Here is a 20725-nt window from a genome sequence, read left to right as displayed (position 1 = left end):
CACGACTTTTACCAGCTAATTTCAGGATTATTACAACACTGAAGCTCATACAAATGTGTCAACAGAGGGTATTTGCTTTCTTATTAACACTTCAGACTGCAGCCGCCAATCTCTGCACACAGTTTAATATTAAACATTCAGCTCATTTTTCTTCAAAATGTTTATGAGGAGCACATTCTTGTCAGAAATATGTCAGTTTTAGATAAATTTCAATGCTGCAACGCTACTGTGGATTTTTTTTTATGCATCAGTGTGCCATAGCGAGGAAAAGAAAGCATTTATGGAGCAATCTTTAGTGTAATCAATACTGTTTGAAACTACATTAACTCAGAATAATAAACAAGCCATCAATGACGGAAATATTAATCGGAACAAAGGAACATATGGCTGAATATTGAAGGAGCTGGTTCAAGTCAAACATCCATCATCGTCGTAGTTTTTCCCTTCTTGTACCAGGAGCTGATGCAGATTTGCTCTTTCATAGGAGTGCTTCATAACTCTCTCCTGTTCCTCGTCTATTTTTCTGACTCACAAAGTCCACAGTACAGCTCTATTACCTTGAATCCATCCCTCTGGACCTCCACGAGAAAAGAAAAAAGCCGGATAATATCTTGCTATCGACTTATTTGCTAAGAACAGACAGAATGCAGACATAAGAGAGCAGTCATATATTAAGCATGAATCCGAAATCCTTCAAGTGAGGTTCAAGAGAGCAGAAGTAAAGAGTGTGAGCCAGTGTGAGGGAGGCAGTGACACATGGCAGAGGGAGGAAGATGGAAAGAGAGAGCCTAAAAATCCACACAGAAAGGAAGGGATACACAGACAGCACAACAGAGAGCGCTGAATGAGGCAAAAAGAAAGAAAAAAGAACCCACAACAAAGATTATTTGTGCAGTGGAGTGTACCAGGGCTTGCTAGACATTTGCAAACTGTATGGAAGTACTGGTTTTTGTAGCAGCACTGTGGGTTGTTTCTGGGCAGCATTTACAGAATATATTAGAACAGAATATCAAATATGCAAAGCTGATGCACCTAAAAGACTCGTGTTAATCTCTGTGCATGATATTGCTGACCTCCACTCCTGACCTTTGAACTATAACTCACTTGCATTCTCTTGATTTGTGTGCCGATTGTTGTGTGCCGAACATGCATAATATCCTAAGGTAAACACGCACCAACACTGTTAACAGGCCTGAAGTGAGCGACTTATTGCCACCAATAAGGCATGGCCCGAGTTGAGCTTATGACAACTAGTAAAGGTCACTGAGTGATGAGGGGCGGTTTAACAGGTGTTTTGTTTGCTATAAAAAACTCAATTGTATCCACAGGGCACCAAATGAATGAAAAGGCTAAGTCAATACCATGCTGTTTGCAGTAGCAGCCGACATATTTGCGATCCAACCACCTTGTGTGTATTGCAACAGTCATAAAATATACTTCTACTTAAAAAGATGTCAAACTGCGCTGAAGTTTGTGTCTTCCCAGCAGCGCCGTGCGCGTCTCTGAAACAAAGCAGGCTCCGTGAACGTGGGACAACAACAGCGGCTGTCCAAGAGAAAGGAGAGAAAGACAAATATTCAAAATGCTCACCTCATAAGGCTTTACTGTAATCACACCCTCTGGCAGGGTGTCTACTTACTGGAGCGACGAGGGGAGATACGAGAAGGAGAGCGAGGCTGCATAAACACAGCTGTTTATGGACAAGCTAATTGAGGAGACACTGATTGACGGCCTTCTAGCCGGAGCCTGAAAACACCTCTCCCATCATTGTGGAGATTACCGGCACTGCAAACTTTGCACAGAGAGCCTCCTTCAGCTGAGACATTTAAAGGCCAACTGCAGGGAATTTGTGTTATTGTTTTAATAATCAAACTGAGATGGAAAATTTTATGCCCGTGTGCCGTCTAAAGATAGCCACCGTGCTTTGTTCTGTTGTGGTCTGCATGGCTGTGAAAGTGGATTAAACAGGCCATAACATCAAGACGAGCTCTAATGAAACCCAATGGGGGAGTTAGCCCGTCTGTTTGGCCAGCTGACTCCTGTAAAATACCCATCACTGTCTCCTATTGCCTGCTCTAAAAGTAGCCCAGTGGTGCCAGCGAGTGTACACAGCAGCCGTGGGGTTATACTGTTATCCTGATGCCTTTGTCTGCATCATGCATCATTTATTTCGCCGTGTGTTGATTCGGCATTCTTCCGCTATTTCACAACATGACTGCTGTTTTTTTTCTTCTTTAAATGATCACACACCACTGTCTCTGTCAGTCTGTGCTCGAGACATCTGACATGCTTCCATTAAAAATTAAAACAGACAAGATTCATGTGGAACTCTCACTGTGAGCTTTACATTCTCAAAGCTTTGGTTTTTGTATGGATTTTACAGCATTGTCACAGGTGCCAATAATGAGAGTCTGGTGGTTTCCTTGTTCCCGCTCTTGATGCTAAGCCGAGCTGATCATCTGCCGCCTGTGTTACCATGCAGGAATAAAAGCAGCATGGATCCCTGCATCTGACTCTCGGCACAAAAGCAATGAAGGTACTTCCCAAAATGTCTAACTATTCCTTCTAATTACTGCGCTGCACCGGATTTCAAGACAACAGCTCGACTTCAAGTTCCAGGAAAAAGTATAGCGGGGTAACATCCCACACATCAGCCATAAGCAGAGACTTACAAATGGCAACTATAATCTTGCACTTCTCAGGGGGAGAATTATTTTTTTCAGCAGCATCAGTACATATTCACAAGCTTGGGACTAATAAACCAAAAGCATGTGAGCAATCTGCCAAAGCAGCACCCACGCAGAACAACAGGTAGAGCAGAAGGAACAAAAAAAAGAAAGAAAGAAGATGTTTTCATCCTACTTGGAGCCATCCAGACCTTTGTCACCGGAGTCAGTGCTATCAATGTGCTATCCTCCACCCACAGCCCATTTGGGAAAGTCATAACAGTGATCAATAAGGCAGGAGGATTGTGCACAACAAAAGCATCAATCAAAAGAAGAAAGTCTGAAAAAATATTAGTCACCCAATATTGACCGTGGCTAAAACAATACATCAAGGCGTGAAAGCTCTATTGCAGCTCACCTTTCTCCTTCATGTGTCTTCTTCTTCTCCTCCCTCTCTGAATGTCCTCCACTGCACCTCTCCAACAGTGGAAAGTCACAATCATCCAAACACATTCCTGCTCTACCTTTAGCAGACCAGTTCGCAGACTGTGCATTCACATTAACACACAACTTGGCTGCACTGTTCCCTAACAATGGCTCTGTTGATATATTGATATGAAAACACGCCGGCCGTGTTGATACATGCAACATATTAAAATGTTAAACCTTCGAGGTTTACAGCCAGGGTGAATAGATTGTGATTCATATACAGCTACTGTATTGTCAAACTCGCACTCTGCCTTTTGTGATGAATTACTGCGGCCGTGGACTAAAAGGAAAATATTTGCACCATGGCACAGATGCCATTCCCTCTGCTTTTACTCATTATCCAGCACAATGTCAAAGTACCCCCAGGTCACTGAGAGGGAACATTCCTTCGCATGGCCATGTATGGGCATCATAAATAAACAGTCACCCCAATTCATGAAAGCCTTGCACTTGCCATGTAAGGACACAATTAATTTGCTTCCCTGTACACAGCTAATGCAGGACTGAAATTCTCTCTATGTGGTCACTAAAAAGGAGGATAAATGTGCCACAAGAGGGAGGACTGCTTCTTTTGAAGACAATGCTTTATCTTATTAATGATTAACTTAAACAATGTCTAAAAACAAATTTCCATCGTGTCTTTAATTGACTTTGCATGAATGGAATTGCTTGAAAAGCCGCGTCTTTTTCTGGAGGAGAGGTATGTGGAGAGCTGATGGTTGGTCAGGGATGCTGAGAAGGGCAGCAGGGAAACAGCAGCAGCACTTTTTCATTTCAAAAACTTGCATTTACACAAAAGTGCATTTAATATTAGCTTGCAATAATATAATGGATAGAATACATTCGCTTTGGGGACATGCACATGTAAAATTACTAGTCTGATTTCTGCGCAACTTCAAAGTGAAGCGACGATAAACGTGGCACAATAGAGCAGCTGCAAATCGGCGCTAGCAGCAGGCAACTAAATGCTCAACTTTGATTTTTAAAAAAATGTATCGAAAACTTCCAGCTTTTCTCTTGTTCACCTACCTCACATCATCCCCCTGATGCGCGCAGTCACAGGCGGTACAAGTAAGATGAGGAAAAGGACAATCCAGTCAAACTTGTCGCGGCTCCATGTTTGGCACAGCAGCAGTACGCAGTCCAACCTAGTCACATCTGAAGCGCTAACGGTGCGCAGCCACCGTGGCTCGCCACCTTCCGCTAACACCGAGCCGTGGCTTTGGGCGGCGATGTGTGGAGCACCGCGGGATCTCCAAGGGCGCACGGAGAGTCACTGCGTCAGGATTGGCCAGAGGAGCCGTGACGCACCGGCAGGTGGCACACCCGTCGACGAAAAACGGTCCAGATTCATTCATAGAGGAGCTCTGGGGGAACATAGGAGTTCTCAGCACACACCGGCAGATTAAACACTTATGAGAGTCACACAACGTAGAAGAAATCTGTCAGGGTTGTCCCTATTCCAGCTTTATATGTCATTTAAATTGAACTGCTGCTTTGCGCTCTAGTTTGTTTTAATAATGCGACAGTGCCATGGCCAAAGCTTTAAGTTACTGACAGATTTCATTTGAAACAAGACCATTCTTTTTTTTTTCATGCTTTCCAGAAGTGACATTGGTGCAGTTTTGGAACAAGCAGCTTTAAGACTTTACGCACAATAATCCAGCCGAGGTGCAGAATACACACTTAAAAAAACCTGTTGTTTGTCTCACACATGTAGCCAGAGCCTGAACGCAACTACACATAAATATGAACAGATAAAACAAAGACCTTATCAAGGTTTTAATTGGAACTGAAAAATCATCACTCTCCCAATGTGGAGGAAAAAAATAAGGCAAAAGGGAAACAGTGTGTTGTGACAGTTGTCCGAGTGTAATTCAGGCAGCCAAAGCAAATGTTTAATTTTTTTTATATAAACACAAATAAGGAGTTAGTGGTAATCCTTGGAGGAATGTGGAAGCCAATTATGGCTGGTTGCAGGGACTTGTGGAATGAAACCTCAGAGGCTCCTGCTCGGATTCACCGCAGACCCTCGGACTATGTTTCCCTTTTCCAGTGCAGGCGACAGTTCTGTAAAAACATAGAATGAGCAGAGAGATTCGATTCAATTCAATTCAATTCAATTCAATTCAATTCAATTCAATTCAATTCAATTCATTTATTTATATAGCGTCAATTACAGTCAAATCGTCTCAAGACGCTTTACAGAACCCATATGCCTGACCCCCAGAGCAAGCCCAAAGGCGACAGTGGCAAGGAAAACACCCTTTTAACAGGGAAGAAACCTCGAGCAGAACCCGGCTCTATATAGGGGGGACCCATCTGCCTGCTGGCCGGGCGGGTTGAGAAGGACAGAAGAGGGCAAGGGGGAGGGATGGGAGAAGAGGGAGGGGTGGGAAAGCAAGGAAAACACAACACACATTTGGATACATGCATGACAGGATATGTGACACAGACAAAGTATAAGCTAACATTGAAAACTGACTCATAATTTACTCTTATGATGTACGGCTCTGACATTAAACATACTCCATATATAGCTAGCAGTAAAATTCAAACAGTATGTAAGTTAGCATAACAGTATAGTGAAGGCAATGCAGAGTTGACTGGTGGAAAAAGGGAGTTGGAAGCAGAGGGCTGGAGGAAGGTCAGCAGCAGCATCCCACAGTGGACATGGTGGAGACTGGACCAGCTGGTGGAACATCGACCGCAGATCTGAAGCATCCAGCTCTGGGACCAGGGACACTCGGAGAAATAGCACAGGGGGAAACAGAGTGAATGTACTGCAATAACGGTATACATATTAAATGTAAAGGTAGATAGAGAAGGGCTCAGTGCGTCAAGAAAAGTCCCCCAGCAGCCTAGGCCTATAGCAGCATGACTAGAGGCAGAACGAAGATGAAATACATTATTACTGTGCTGACTTCCTCCAACATGTACAGCACTCTCATCATGCTAATGCCTGGTAGGCTATCTGGCAATGTGTCTGTGCATATTTTCCAATCAGCAGCCTGTTTGCATCCTGTAAATTAAAAAAAAAAACAAAAAAAAAACAGTTATTTCCATCTGGATGCTATACATGCGTGTGGAAGCTTACATAATACAGTGTCTGTTTTAGATGAGAAGGAAAGCTTAAATAGTTGCTGATCTGGTTAGCTCCTGTACTGGAGGTCATGCTGGGTGTGCTGTGTACTCTCTTATGGCCTAACTGAAATTTGCTCATCTAAGGCATTAAACGAATCTTGCATTTTAAAAAAAAAAGATGTAAATCAGAGAACTGAGAAAAAGTTAATCAAGGCACAATGAAGGCAAATATTGACATAAAAGCTGATTTATTTTATTTCAATCCTGACTGTACCTAGGTTGAAAAAGCTGCAAATGAAGGCTTCAGATGACACCAGTGATCGCTACAATTCATAAATCACACCTGAAGTGTAAACTCCATGTTAATAGAAGAAGGTGAAATGGGGGAAAAAATAAAGTGTCAGAAATCTTAAGTTAAGATATATATATAAGGCTGGTCTTGTGTCAAGATTTATTTTTCAATTCATAAATAATAAAATGGTAAAGAGAACCCAGTCTGCGGTTCTACTCCAGCACACCTGCTATGTGGACCACGATAAACACAAACTCAAAGCTGAGCCTCACCATTCAACGTCGTGCAATTTCACACTGTCTGGTTCCTCAAGAACTGCATGAACACACTGATAACAACGTTACTGTAGGCCACTGGTCTACAGAGACAGTTTTCACTTAATAATGGTCTCTTCCATCTACTTCTCCCTCTCGAAAATGTCAACAAAATACACCCCCTGTCAAAAGTTTTGAGACGGGTTCTCATTCAAATGAATAAGAATCTGTCTCAAAACTTTTGACAGGGGGTGTACATGATGACACAGAAATAAAGTGGAAACACTCAAATAACTTACCTACGTAAACCTCAAACAAATCTGCTGGAAAATTAAACACTCAGTAGACAATCAGAGATGGTTCCTCACAAAAAGAAAAATTCTTCTTCAGACAAGTGCTTCCTTTCTTTCAATTTCAAAACATTTAGTGAAAAGGAGAGAAAAGTTTTGCTCACAAGGTGCACTGCAGGGCAAGAGGTGCAATGAAATGCAACTTGTAGTCAGAGGAAAAATACACCACAAGTGTTTGTGGTACCATCTGCACACTCAGCTCATTAAAAAAAACATGTGACGAACCTCAAAGGCGACTACAAGTACTTGTCGCTTGTTTTTCCTTGAAATAAAATTAAGAGCATGCAAATCCTGTTTGGATGAACATAATAAATAAATACATCAGATTCACCAGCTGTCGGTAAACACAAATTGATTTCATAGTGTATCAAAGATTTTGAATAATTTTGAACTAAACAAAGTTAATACAGTGCTTTCTCCGTTGCGGAATCTCGAGATAGAAAGCTCTCCCGGCTGCTTGGACGTAAAGGCTGCACCTGAGGTGATGATTAAAGTATGAAAATCGCGTGAAAAATCTATTTGAATGATGAAATAGCTTTCCCCACAAGGCATCCTGGGAAAAACACCTCCAGGGTCTCAACGCTGAAGACAAAAGCTTCCATATGCAGTCATTCAAGCTCAAGATCAATAAATACAACATAGAGGGATTCCTCTATTACACTGTTCTCAGGTAAATCTACAGTCAGCTTTACTGTCATTGGCTTCTTTATGCTTTATGCGTAAGATCAAGGTCTTCTGATGGTCCCAAGGTCAACAGTTTTGGTTCTGTCCCAAGCTGCAGAATTTCTACCGAGAGGTAGTTCAGTGCTACTTTGATATACACCAATCCGCCAAAACATTAAAACCACCTGGCTAATACTGCATAAGTCCTACTTCCTGTTTCTGAAATGTTTTTGACATTGGAACATGGACATGGGACCTCAGGAGGTGCTAAGCAATTTCTGGTATGAGGACAGTAGCAGCAGATCTTTCAGTTTTTGTGGGTTGTAAGTTGGATCCTCCATGGATCAGGCTTATTCTGTTGGGATTTGGGAGATCTTGTCCAATTTGCTTATGTTCCTCGAGCATTTTTATGATGTAGAAGGCCACACTGTCCTACTGGGGGATGCTGCTGGCATCAGTGCGTAGCATGGTGGGTCTGCTTGGCCTGAAACTGTGCTTAGGTGGGTGGTAACATCCACACGAATGCCAGGACCCAAGGTTTCCCAGCAGAACATTACATTATCAGGAAACGATCCATGTTATTCCCTTCACCAAAAGAAAAGTTACAGATGTTGTAGAAAAATTGTGAAAAATCAGTACTTCTTATTTATGCATGCCAACCAACCAGCAAACCAAAAATTCAATGGGGAAAAACCAAAAGACTGCAAGTTTGATCACACAAAAAAACCCCAATCCTTAAGGGTACGCTGGGTAGAATCTGTTTTATTTTAATTTGTTTTTGTCTTTGATTAGCAGAAAAAAGAGAGAAGAAGTGAGGGCATGAAAACATTCTGCATCACTGCTTCAAATCGGGCAAACTTTCATAGAAACCACAGTGGGGGTTATTTGGGGTTATATTCAGAAAAAAGAAAAAACGCTTTCATGATCTTGAGTTTCTGCTTCCACGGCATGATTAATTTCCACTGACGATTACAGCTCAGACATACTGTTTTGATGCTTTTAAAAGCTCATGTTGGCAAATATTCCTGGAAAGCACCATTAACAAATTACTAACTCTAAGAACTAATTAGCATATTTTACATAACTTTTCTTTTGCTTTCTGCATGAGCTGCGTTTATTTATATATACATGAAAACAACCCAACACTGTGTTCTCATGTTTTGATGACAGCTGGGCACTGAGGCTGATGACATGATGAAAACCAGCAGTTTTTTTGATTTACTGGAGGGCTTTTCAATTTAGCATGCATGTTTTTTTTTGTCAGAAATAATTAGAAGCTAATACCCTCAGGATGATTTCTCACTGTGTGTGGTTTCTGTGTGCATGTGACTGTGTCCTTTCTTGACATGTGCAATGAGATATCAGCATCTGAATATCAATGAAGCGTTGCGCTATCAAGCGATCCCAGCTTTGGCTGCGATCGAGCTTTCCCTCAACTTCTACTTTTGTTTAGTTTCTCTTACCTCAACCATAGACACTCAGCCCAGCATTTTCCCTTTTATAGGCATCTCTTCATTCTTCCCCTCACACGAATAAAAAACCTAATCCTCTCACTATGCCCAGAGAATTCTGCATTTTCGAAGACATTTTAGCGCTGACCTTGATCATAGACTGACTTGTCATCTCCACTGTCATCCCTGTCCTTTAGCAAGTTGTTAGTTGAATATACAAGTAGGCCCAGTCTCTCAACAGCTCCCTGCAGAACTTATTTGCCATACAGCCTGTCAGCAGCATTCGCAGTCCTTCACCATGAAAGCTCTTCAAATTGAAGATTGCGACACAAAATATCTGGCCGCGTATTTCTCATGCACGCTCTCAAACTCCTCACACAAAGTCAGACAAGCAGAAATCATTGGAAACACAACCAGCGATTGCAGCGCATCCCAATGTTTGTGTCTCGATGAGTCATTTATTGGGGAAACCATGGGGAGGGAAATCAGCCAGTAATCACTCAGAGGTCAACAGCCTGAGGTTAGAGCTTGCGCCACATTGTGACAAAGCGTAATCACAATCAAATAGAAGTAAGTCCAGACAAAGTGCTTCTTTCAGGCTGGAGAGGTGACACTTGCTGACTAATGGCTGGAGACAATCAACTTCCCACTCAGCTCTGATTTAGTAGCTGGTTAGTTTAGAGGATAGTTGAAACCAACGATGAATGCACCACTTCCATTTTGTCCCAGAAAACTTGAAAATAATCATCCTAAAAAAATGAGACATGACAACTCTTTTGGCATATGTAATCTACATCTCTGTACATTTTTTTAAGTTTTATTTGCTAGAGAATGTATACAAAAACAACCTTGTAGGGGAGATGCATTGGACGAGATTTAACCAATTTCCATCTGCCAACTCTGGGCAAGACAACAACATCAGCAAATGGATGAGTGTAATGTGTGCTGTGGAGGTGCTGAAGCTGAAAAAAGTTTGATGAAAGTTTTGGGGAAAAAATGAACAAACACCAGCTTTTACTGCATGAAAGACTCAAATGAGCTGAATTACTCTATACGACCCTCACATGTCAACCAATTGAAATCTCAGACAGGCTAAAACTGTCCTCAATACAGTAGGCAGAGCGTCACACCGCTCCTCTTAAAATCAGTTGTGACTTGGCATCTTAAACAAGCCAAAACACAAGTCAAAACACCACAGCATAAAACACTTCCACAAAAATATTCCCCATTGCACTAAACTGACTTCTGTGCAAATTATCTTTCCAGATTTGACTTCCTCACCCAGCATCCTTGGATCCAGGGGCAAATTAAGGGTAAGAAAACTAATAATGAAAAATCATGTGAACTGGCAGGTATGGCAGCAAGGCATGAAAAAACTGGTGCTTGGGCCCAATATGGTTTCCAAACTTAGAACTAGTATAGATGCATGTAAAGTCGTAACCAATGTGTTATTGCAAACATACTAACGAGTATAGTTGGCAAGAGATGAAATTCATCCATTGACCACCAAACATAAAACACTAAGCCTAATCAAAATGTTGATCCAAGAATGAGAGTTAACACCAGTGTCCAAGCCTTGCAGCCAGAAAACAAATCAGCACACACTCCACTTTGACAAATTCCAGCAAACAAACATAAAACTGGAATCCACACATGAGCACTAAATCAGAGGCACACCCTAAGGTTCCTCCAAACAAAGGCTCTCTTGCCAACCAAAACAAGAAACATGAGAAACAAAGAATAAACCAAGCTACAAAAAAGCTCATGCAAAATCCCAAAACATGAGCTGTGACAAAGCACTCCACAGTTACAAAGCCAGACTCCCAAGGAACCTTTTGATCTTCATTTACCAGTTTTACTATGCCTCAGCATAGAGTTTCGCCATATTCAGGAATAAGCAACATACAAACACCAGTACATGTATCTCTAGCTAACCAGTCTCAATAGCTTATTAGGTAAACTTCAGCCTTTAAGCAGATACTGGGATTGCCAATAATCAACCCTCTGGAAACAACCAAGTTGAAGGTGTGAACAGGCAGGCAGGTTTATGCAAAGTGGATAGAAAAGAGAGACATATGTCAGCTTTTTTTGCCCAAAAGGCCCATATCAGCTGCAGGTGTTCACTCTCACACCCATCAGTACCACCTCAAACTCACATATGTTTTTTTAAAACAATGAGTCCTTGATTTCAGACATATTGACAAAAACAGCATCTCATTTCTAGCTGTCAGCTGTCAGTTTTTCTTCCTGAAATGAGAGCCATTGCTGCCACATTTTCTCAGCAAGATAGCTAGCTAATTAAACTGACATTAATTCCATGGGTGGGCGAATTTTTAATGTTTCCATCTAGCTTGGATTAAAATGAGAATGTAGTAAACTATAGGCTTGGTGTGTGTTTGCACTCTTAGTTTAATATTTGCACTCTCAGTTGAAGTTCGAATAATAAGTGTGTCATCACTTCATTGTAAGTGCTGAGTGGGCACTCGTGAATAGTTAGTCTCATGATCATGCATAATGGTTTAACACTGCGATCAAAATTCTGATGAAGAACAGGTCTGCTGAATTGTGTTGGTCTATGTCGCTGTGCTGGGATCGTTCTGACCGCTGCTGGTCAACTTCAGCCTACAGTGTTTGCAAACTGTCCAAATACAGATATTTTAAAATGGTTTGGGTGTCCAAAGTCGGACACCAGCAGCGACAAAGGCTCCACAGCTGTGGACACAGAGGCAGGTCATGGAAACAGCAGCAAAGTTACCAGCAGCAAAGTCGTTCTAAAGTCTTCAGCCAAAATGAAACTAGCTGTGTTGAAAAAATGGGAATCTACGACCACCAGCTCATTCCCGCAAAAAAGTGTCAAATGACCTCAGTAAAAATGAGGCTATGCGGGTTTAGAAATGTCCAACTCATGTTTCTGGAGGGGTGAGGTGTGCTTTTGTAGCCTGTGATGTGAAACAGAAAATAGCTGAAATATTCCTGTGAACATAATGTCACTTTTTGCTTTGAATGTAGAAGTTTCAGGTCAAATGGACTGATATAAAATTAAGTGCATTTGCACAATATGACTGATTGATCCAGAAAAAAAGCAGCTATAAACTCACATAGACTAGGTGATAGTCAGTTGTTGTGAATGAATATCCCCTTTAGGTATATGGAGTGCACATACACTAATTTGAGATCCATCCCGAGTCTTTTGGTTCTGGAGTCGGCTTGCTCCTATGTGAAACGAATGCCGACATTCAAAAGCAAGATTATTCCAACACGATCAGCTGCCTGTATTTTTTTTTAAGTCTGATCTCAACAGAAATATCTGAAACAACCTCAACATGCCCAAACAAGTCAGTCTCTTCAATCCTGACACTGTCCACTGACACATTTGCCCTCTTATTAAAGGCCAGCGCTGGCGATTTAGTGTTGCATTCGACACAGTTGGAGTTTTCTGAGAAACATATTAAAAGGAGAATGTCATACTGACGCATCAGAGGACGAGACATCGTGACTTTTAGCCCCCAAAATCCTGGATGCTTGATTGACGAAAGCGTGCATCTCTCCACAGCTCAAATTTGTTCTTACAAGCCTTTAAGTAAATGGTCTGCACTTATATCACACTTTATACCTTAGTGGTACTAAGAGTGCCTCACGGTGATTTTCTTTCATACACTCACGGTCACACAAGGTGCACGCCTGCCATCGAAGGCTACTTTGGGTTCAGTGCCTTTAAAAAGGATTGTTTTGCATGTGGTCAGAGTGGAGATCAAGCCACCAACAAGTAAACAACCTGAGTTAGAGTCACAACCAATCTAGTGACACCTTACCGTATCATTCAGGTTAGTTTTTTTCAGGTGTAATAAAGCAAACCACCAAAGACCAAAGTGTTTTCACAAGTTCGGTAGTGTTTCTTATAACACATAAATTTATCTTCATGTTGTGACAGGTCTGTCCAGTGGGCTGGTTCAGGCATATCGGGTGTATTTCATACTCTGTAATCTGTTTTCAGGTCACTGAGCTGTTGGAGCCTTAATGTGTGGTCCTGCCAGTCTGGGGTGTTTGGACTCTGGGGTGTTTGGACTCCGGGATAGCCGCCGACAGCCACATTTAGCTTTTTCTTTGGTTTGTCTGCTGCCCCTGACAACACTCTCACTACACTACGATCATATATCCACAGTCAAATCACTAATGCCACTGATAACGCAACAGGTTTAGTTAAATAAATATTGTTTTTGGTGGAATTTTGAGTGTCCATTCCCATTTTTGTCACAGTTTGTCAGCCAGGTTCGGACCATTTGTAACACTGGTGTAAAATACAAGCGGTACCGAGCGTCTTTCCACTTCCAAAAAAACATAAAATCACACGATCCACAGCCACTTGATAATTTCAGTCTTTTTAATATCCACGTTTTCTCAGACAACATCAGTGTCAGACTCAAGGTGAAGAAGCTGTCACCACTGGTTCATTGTAATGCGAGTTACACAGCGTCCTTCACAAAAATCCCACATATTCTTCACAGTACTATCAGATAAACTGTAACTTGCTGCAAAAGTGAACTCTGCTCCTGAAAACATCAATGAGAAGCGGTATGTAAAACTGACTCTGCAAGTTGACAGTTTGTCACCCAAGAATTTCCTGTTTCTCCACGTCCCATCTGTCTCCAGTCAGAAGCTATTCAGTTAGAACAAAAGTCAGATTATCGAGGGTTTTAATTACACTGAAGGAATAAGCTAATTAATTATCACTATCAGTGGTACGGAACATCCCTTTAGATAAAGAACCCGAATCTAATTATCCTTTGACCTCTCTCTCTTCCTTTAGTAAGCTCCTCAGCAAGTGTACAGTCAACACACGACACGCATGAACTTGAAAGTCAAGCATTAATATTCTGCTAAATTTCACTGCAGAATTCGGCAACCAATCGCATTTGTTGGCATCATTTGTCTCACGGGCACACGGGGGATAGACTGAAGCTTTTCCATGCTTGAGATAACTTACCGGTATGGCTCGGAGCTTTGACAGACCCAGTTGGACTAATTCCTCCTTGAGCCACAGAACAGGGCATTCCCAACATCCAACAACACAACAACAAAGTCCATGAATCACTTTTTTGTATCAGCATGCCATGGACACTCCACTCGCTCAACATATGCTGCTTTGTCTCTCCTCCCTTAGTCCCAGCTCCCCTCCTTTCCTAATGATTCACCCACTGCGCACCTGGTTAGTCAAATACTGATCTTCAAATATTTATAAAAGAAAGAGACCCAGTGGGGTTTTTTACTGGGTGCAGTTCAAAATCCAGTCACTCATGGGGTGTGTGTGTGCATGTGTGATAAGGAATGAGAGTACAACAGCGAAAAAACAAGCAATAGAAAAAGAAAAAAAACAAGAAGCGGATGGATGAATTGCAACACAGCACAGTTTCTGCTTTTTGAACCCTTATAGGTACTGGATAATAGCTGAACTCACAAGGCCAAAGTAAAGGTGCTCAGCTTTGTTGTCTGCTGAGCAGATTTGTGGCTTGGCAGCTAAGCCTGAACTGGACATGCCAGAGAGATCCCAGGGATGGGAGCAAAAATTAAGATAACCTAAGGCAAAAAAAGGGATGCAACGCAATAAGGAATTAGTGTGTGCACTGCCTGGCCACACATACAGCAGGTCTGTCTGCATGTATACATCTAAGCACCCTAATTTACTCTGTTTATCTCTTTGCACTTATACAGTCAGGTGCTGATAAATATCCTCCTCCCGCTCAGCTCTCAAAATAAAGACCACATCTGGTCTTGGTTGTTAGATTCATATCAGCTCTTCATGCAAGACTAATCAGAGCCATCCCAGCCGAGCTCACAGGATAATGCTGGATCACACTGTTTTGATGGACTGGGAGGCAGAGTTCTGCTACCAGTTCATTATGTCTCATTACTTCAAGAGGAGACATCGGAACTTCGGTAAACTACAGTCAACAAGAGGTGAAAGTGGAAAAGCACAAACGTATGCTGTATGACTGTAGCATTTGCAGCAACTTTGTGTTTGGTTAGTTATATAGCTCAACAATACATTAGAAGTCAATCTAGCATATCAGTAAGAATCGACAGCTAAACTAGCAGCTCTGGATGCATTATTCATAGCGATGAATCTACTGGGCCTGATAATTGGTGGATATACTGTTGAAAAATTTACCATTAGAATGCTAATATGCTCAGAGTATTGATTTTTCATGCATGAATGAAAATATTGGAAAACTTAGGGGACAATTCAATATCAAAATCAATTACAAGCAATACAGTATATTTCTCACAGATATGCACAAATAGGCGGCGTGCTAATTTTACTGCAATCCATCCAATAGTCGCTGAGATATTTCAGTCTGGATCGAATAGTAAACATATTAAAATTCAACTTTTACAGAGTGTAAAGCCACATTTTACTCACTGGGATAAACATACTGTATATGTAAACCATCGTCATAACCCAAGATTTCACCCTTTGGGTCAATCCCAATGACCCCCATCAGTATCTCGGTTTCATAAATTATTCATCGCTGCACGCTGATGTTTTCAGAATATATATATCATGTGTGCACCACATCATTGTAAAAATGAGTCAGGCAAATATGTGTCTTGTCGCTGAGCCGAGCCATCCCTTCCAGTCAAACATTGCAGACAACATAACACAATAAACACATATGTGATTTCAGGTTATTAAAATTGGCAGACTGTTTATCATATCCGCCTGGCTGATACACAGAGAGATGAGTGGAGAAGACAGAGAAAGGAGGGGAAAATAGCAGACCATGACAGTTATTTCCCTTTCTACAATGCATTCAGGCTCTTCTTTAAAAAAATCTTATGTCACTATAACTTCGTTTCCCAGAAACTCAAAAAAAAACTACTTTACTGCTTATATACTGACAGTCAATAGAAACTTTGAGGTAGAAATGTACTCAGAATTCTACTTGTAGGGGGGTTGTAATTATTCATTGTGGATTTACTGATGATCTAGTGCCCTGGTAGTTGAGATAATGATGAGTTGTCATTTTGTCATGATTCATTTGCACATGGGTTGGTTCACTTTGCAAAAGTGAACCAAATACACACCAAGTAATACTCAGTGAGTGTCTGCACAATTTGAGAATGGGTTCTGAAGGCCTATATAAAGGCCCAAAAAAGGCCACCATTGTTAGTCCAGTGAACAGCATCATGCCGCGTCTATCACATGAACAACGTCTCCGGGTACTGGGTATGGTGGAGGCCGCTTTGAGCTACAGTGATGTAGCCAGGCGTATGGGCTGTTCCCAACCCACAATCAGAAGCCTGGTCCAAAGCATGCGCCGACGAATTGCTGCCTGCATCGAAGCAAATTTAGGCCATACTCGGTTGTGACTTTGTGTTTGGCAGGTGCCGTGTTCTTTTGTGAAATTCTTTATTTTGACATCATTCTTGAAACTTTAGATTTTTGTTCCTGTATGCCAATATGCTAAACAAATGATTCATATGAAGAAAATCCAGTTTCGGGCTTCAAAATAAAAATTATGTTTAAAAATATGGTCTCAAAGTTTTTAATGACTGTCAGTGTACTTTTGAAGCATTTGAACATCTTGAGGGCCACGAGGTGTATCTTTCCTTCAATATCTGAAATTAAGTTTCCTGCTCCACACACCAAACATGCTTTAGATAGAGAGGTCTGATTAAAGAAAGATTAAAAAAGCCCCAACCGAAGTCAATTAAGAAAACAGATTAGATACAAAATGTTCTAAACAGATATATCTGCCTTTAGATTGCTTCTGAGCTTCAAATATGGTAATGAAATTGCAGATTTTCATGTGGTTTTTAGCTAAACAGGCCCATGTATATGGCATTTAGATGGAGATAAGGAGCAGCAAATGTCTCAGACTGGATTAAGACCCAGAAATGACAGGCAGACAACATTCCCTATAGCTAAAGAGTTGCATGAAGACCAACTGTGCATCTGAACACATCTCCAGTTAGCTGAGAGTTGCTTCCCAGTAGAACCTCAAAGGATAAAGATAAGGAAAGCTTCAATAGCTGCAGCAGGACCTGGCTGAGGCTGAGGCCTCTACATAAGCAGAGTACTGAGAGTTTTCACATCTCTCAGATAACTATGTAACAAACCTGCCCTTTGGCTGCCCCTTCCTCAGACACATCCTCCTGAATGGCAGTAAATACTGTGTGAATGTGGAGTTGTTTTCATGGCTTGGTGGGGACTGTGGTGTGTCCTCGCAGCATGTCAGTGGGTGCTGAAAATTTTGCGAGGACCAAATCTCGGCCACCTCATAAAATAAACTTGAAAAGAAGCTGTAAGGATAAATTCTAGGTATGTGTGCACATTAGTACCACTTTGCCATCATGCCAGGATCCTGATGTGTTTATGATCACACCTCCATGTTATTTGTTCTGCATTGAGGACTGCCAAGATACTGCCACCGCTGGGAGGACTGACATGCCATGTGGCGCAGGTGCAAATAACATCTGGGAGGGAGAGTGGTCACAAAAAGAGGCAGAGACAGAAAGAAAGAGATGGAAAGACAAAAATAGACTCAGTCACCCACACACAGTCACGCATTCATCCCAGTGGCCTTATCTTTCAGATGTAACTTAGAAATCAACTTCGGTGTTTCATATATGTTGGTATAAATAGAACATTTTGGAGGAGGCACGACAGCACAAATAAAATTAGATTTGCCACTTACAAATAGACAGCTGATGAATGTGTTGCCACAAACATAACAGAAATATCCTCCAGACTGTTTAATCCTCTTGAGAACAATTCTCAACTGTAGAATCAGAAGATTAACAGAACAGTCCAAACACATCTGATGTGTATCTTTGGATTTTATCTGAGTGTCAAAACTTCTGAAGATAAATTTCCACAACAGAACAAAAAAAAAAAAAGAAGCAATGTCCAGGCTAAATTACAACAAGGTGAGTCCTGGCACCTGTCAGTACTAATGCAAAATGATACCAATTAATAAATATCTGAAATCTTAATTTACAGCTACAGAGGAACCTCTTGTCAGTTATGCCTGTCATACAGAGAATATGGCAGCGATCCCACACACCTGATCCAACCCAGCAGCAGAAGGTGATCCGTTAGCGGCCACATTTCCCTCTACATTTGACTTACTGTTTAAGTATTCTAGTTAGTCTTAAGCTACCTGGCTTTCTATTTCACTACAAGTTCATCTACAGCAGGGGTGTCAAACATACGGCCCGCGGTCCAAAACCGGCCCGCCAGAGGGTCCAATCTGGTAATCGAGACGACTTTGTCAAGTGTAAAAATTACAGAGAAGACATTAATTGCAAATTGTAAATTTGTAAAACTATAAATTTAAAATAATAATTTAGAGATCTTGACAAGTTGTTTTAATCATAAAGTAAATTTCTGACTAATTTAATGCAATAAAGCTATTTGGAAATCAATCAGTTATCTTTTTGTTACACTGAGTTTTTACTTTGGTGCCTGTATTGAATATACAGTTTTCATAGGAAGAAATGTTCTGCTTGTAAATTGAGAAATAATGCAACTATTCAGCGGTGACACAGTTTCTGTTGTATACTGTAATCATGAGTTGAGTAGTACACAAAAATAAACATTTAACTTACAATATGAGGCATTAATTAAACATTTCCGTAAGATATAGTCTCAAAAACAGGCTGAGCCACCAGTTGTACTGACTGAACCAGCTATTGTCCTCGATTATGATTTATTCCTCTGGTGATCATGGTATTGTTAAGATTTGTTTTTTAAGAAATATGTGTTGCACAACCATTTGTGGTTTTAGCCGATGTCAATTTCACAAATTCTAAGACTTTCTTTCATGTTGAACTCGATGAGCGAATCCCTTTTCTGCCTCTCTTTAACAAGCAACACATGCATGAGAGTGAAGTTTATTCTCTGCTGTAAACAACACTGAGCCAAGTTTCGAAAACATCAAATTATAAAGCTGCCTAATTGAACAGCTCTCAAATAGATATGTGTGTGCTTGTGTGTGTCTTAAGTAAACAAAATGCCACAAACAGGCAGGGCGAAATGTTTGTGTTCCTTATTAGAAAGACGATGAAGGGTTGTGACGTGCTGGCTGCTCACTCTAAATTGGGCTGGGTGAGGAACCAATTAGTGCTGCGTGGAACAGTTCACATCCTCGTCCCCTCCTGTGCCAATCATCATAATGCAATTTCAGCTGACAAATTAAGTCAAATTTATGGAGACAATTAAAATAACTAAACTCGGAAACTAAGCTTGGGGCCCCTTTTTCATCCTCGGGGCATCGGCGATAATATGCATCTATGTTTTTCCTTTAATTTCTTTTTTAAAAGAGAAATCAAATGAATAGATCTTTATCTCAGCCACACTCTGTGATATGGGCCCTTGCACTATCCACTTACACTGACAGAGGAGCAAAAGGAGCAACAGGGAGACACAGCTGAGGAAATTACAATTGGATCCGGATTGGAGACGAGCAGCCACAGGTCAAGGTAAGTGAACAATTCCGATCGCAAAGTAACTGTCTGTCTGCCCTTTCTGAAGCTTATTTACACCATACAAAGGATCTAGATAAGAGACACAGTGAAGTGAGTGTGTGTGAGTGAGAAAGAGAGTTTGTAGAAGTGATAAAAGGATGGGAGCAGGAAGGGAACAGATCCTATTAGAATGGAAAGCCAACAATGAAAGGCAAGTGTTCAGGACAGATAATAAGAGCAATCGATAAAGGCTTGAATGCCAGTGTGGACTAGCTACAGTCAGATGAAGAATCACTATTTGAAAGGACAACAGTTCACCAAACCAAGTGATTACTGCCAGGCAGGGACTTCTAGACAGTTCACAAAAGGCAACTGCTCTAACTCTGAATGAGCAAATAGACCATTATAAATATGCAATAGCGGCTTGAATTTTCATAGTCATGCTAGCAGAGCACCCAGACTGTGTATCTGACTGATGCTAGCCTTCGCCTTTTGAAAAATGACTCAACTACAGGATGGATTGGAAATTGACAATTAAACAGACTTGTGTGCACACAAAATGAATGATTTTGTGTCAAGCTCAATCATCAGGAATAAATTGGCGTTTGAGCAGATGACATTCCTGTCAGCTCCAGTACAAACTGCATATAATGGGCAGGCTGCAACTCCACCCTTTGGTTTGTAGACTACCGTTTCCAAGCCTTGACTTTGGAATTTGGCCATCACTGTCTTGGCTTTTTGACATAATGAGCAAAGGGTGGCTTTGACTGAGAACCTAAAGAGACCACACATGACCATTTGTTAATTACAAGCTAGCCACACCCTAAAGCGCAACCTGTTTCATCATCCATGTAACTCTAAATTGGATCATAATTTACAAAATAGATATCATTCTGAATGAAAGAAGACTTGAAATTTGCAGTTGAGACCACAAACTAATTTGGAAAATGTTAACTGAGGCAATAAATCAACAGAGGAGTAGGGTTTTTTTCTCATAGACATCCATAAA

General features: G+C 41.1%; 1 protein-coding gene across 4 annotated transcripts in view; it reads right to left on the bottom strand.

Moving 5' to 3' along the window:
* chrm3a (cholinergic receptor, muscarinic 3a) overlaps positions 1–4420 on the bottom strand; it is an 81194-nt gene extending 76774 nt beyond the window's left edge. For 3 of the 4 annotated variants that reach the window (XM_022198362.2, XM_022198361.2, XM_051960073.1), the window contains exon 1: positions 4185–4420. The gene's annotated coding sequence lies outside the window, so the exon portion shown is untranslated. Of the gene's footprint in view, positions 1–3084; positions 3214–4184 lie in introns of those variants that run through there. The other variant, XM_051960072.1, reaches the window with a different exon arrangement.
* Positions 4421–20725: the final 16305 nt, after the last annotated feature.

The sequence above is a fragment of the Acanthochromis polyacanthus genome, chromosome 15, assembly GCF_021347895.1.
Source record: "Acanthochromis polyacanthus isolate Apoly-LR-REF ecotype Palm Island chromosome 15, KAUST_Apoly_ChrSc, whole genome shotgun sequence".
Taxonomy (NCBI): domain Eukaryota; kingdom Metazoa; phylum Chordata; class Actinopteri; family Pomacentridae; genus Acanthochromis; species Acanthochromis polyacanthus.
Note: the sequence above shows the minus strand (reverse complement) of the source record. Positions and strands in the feature narration are given on the sequence as shown.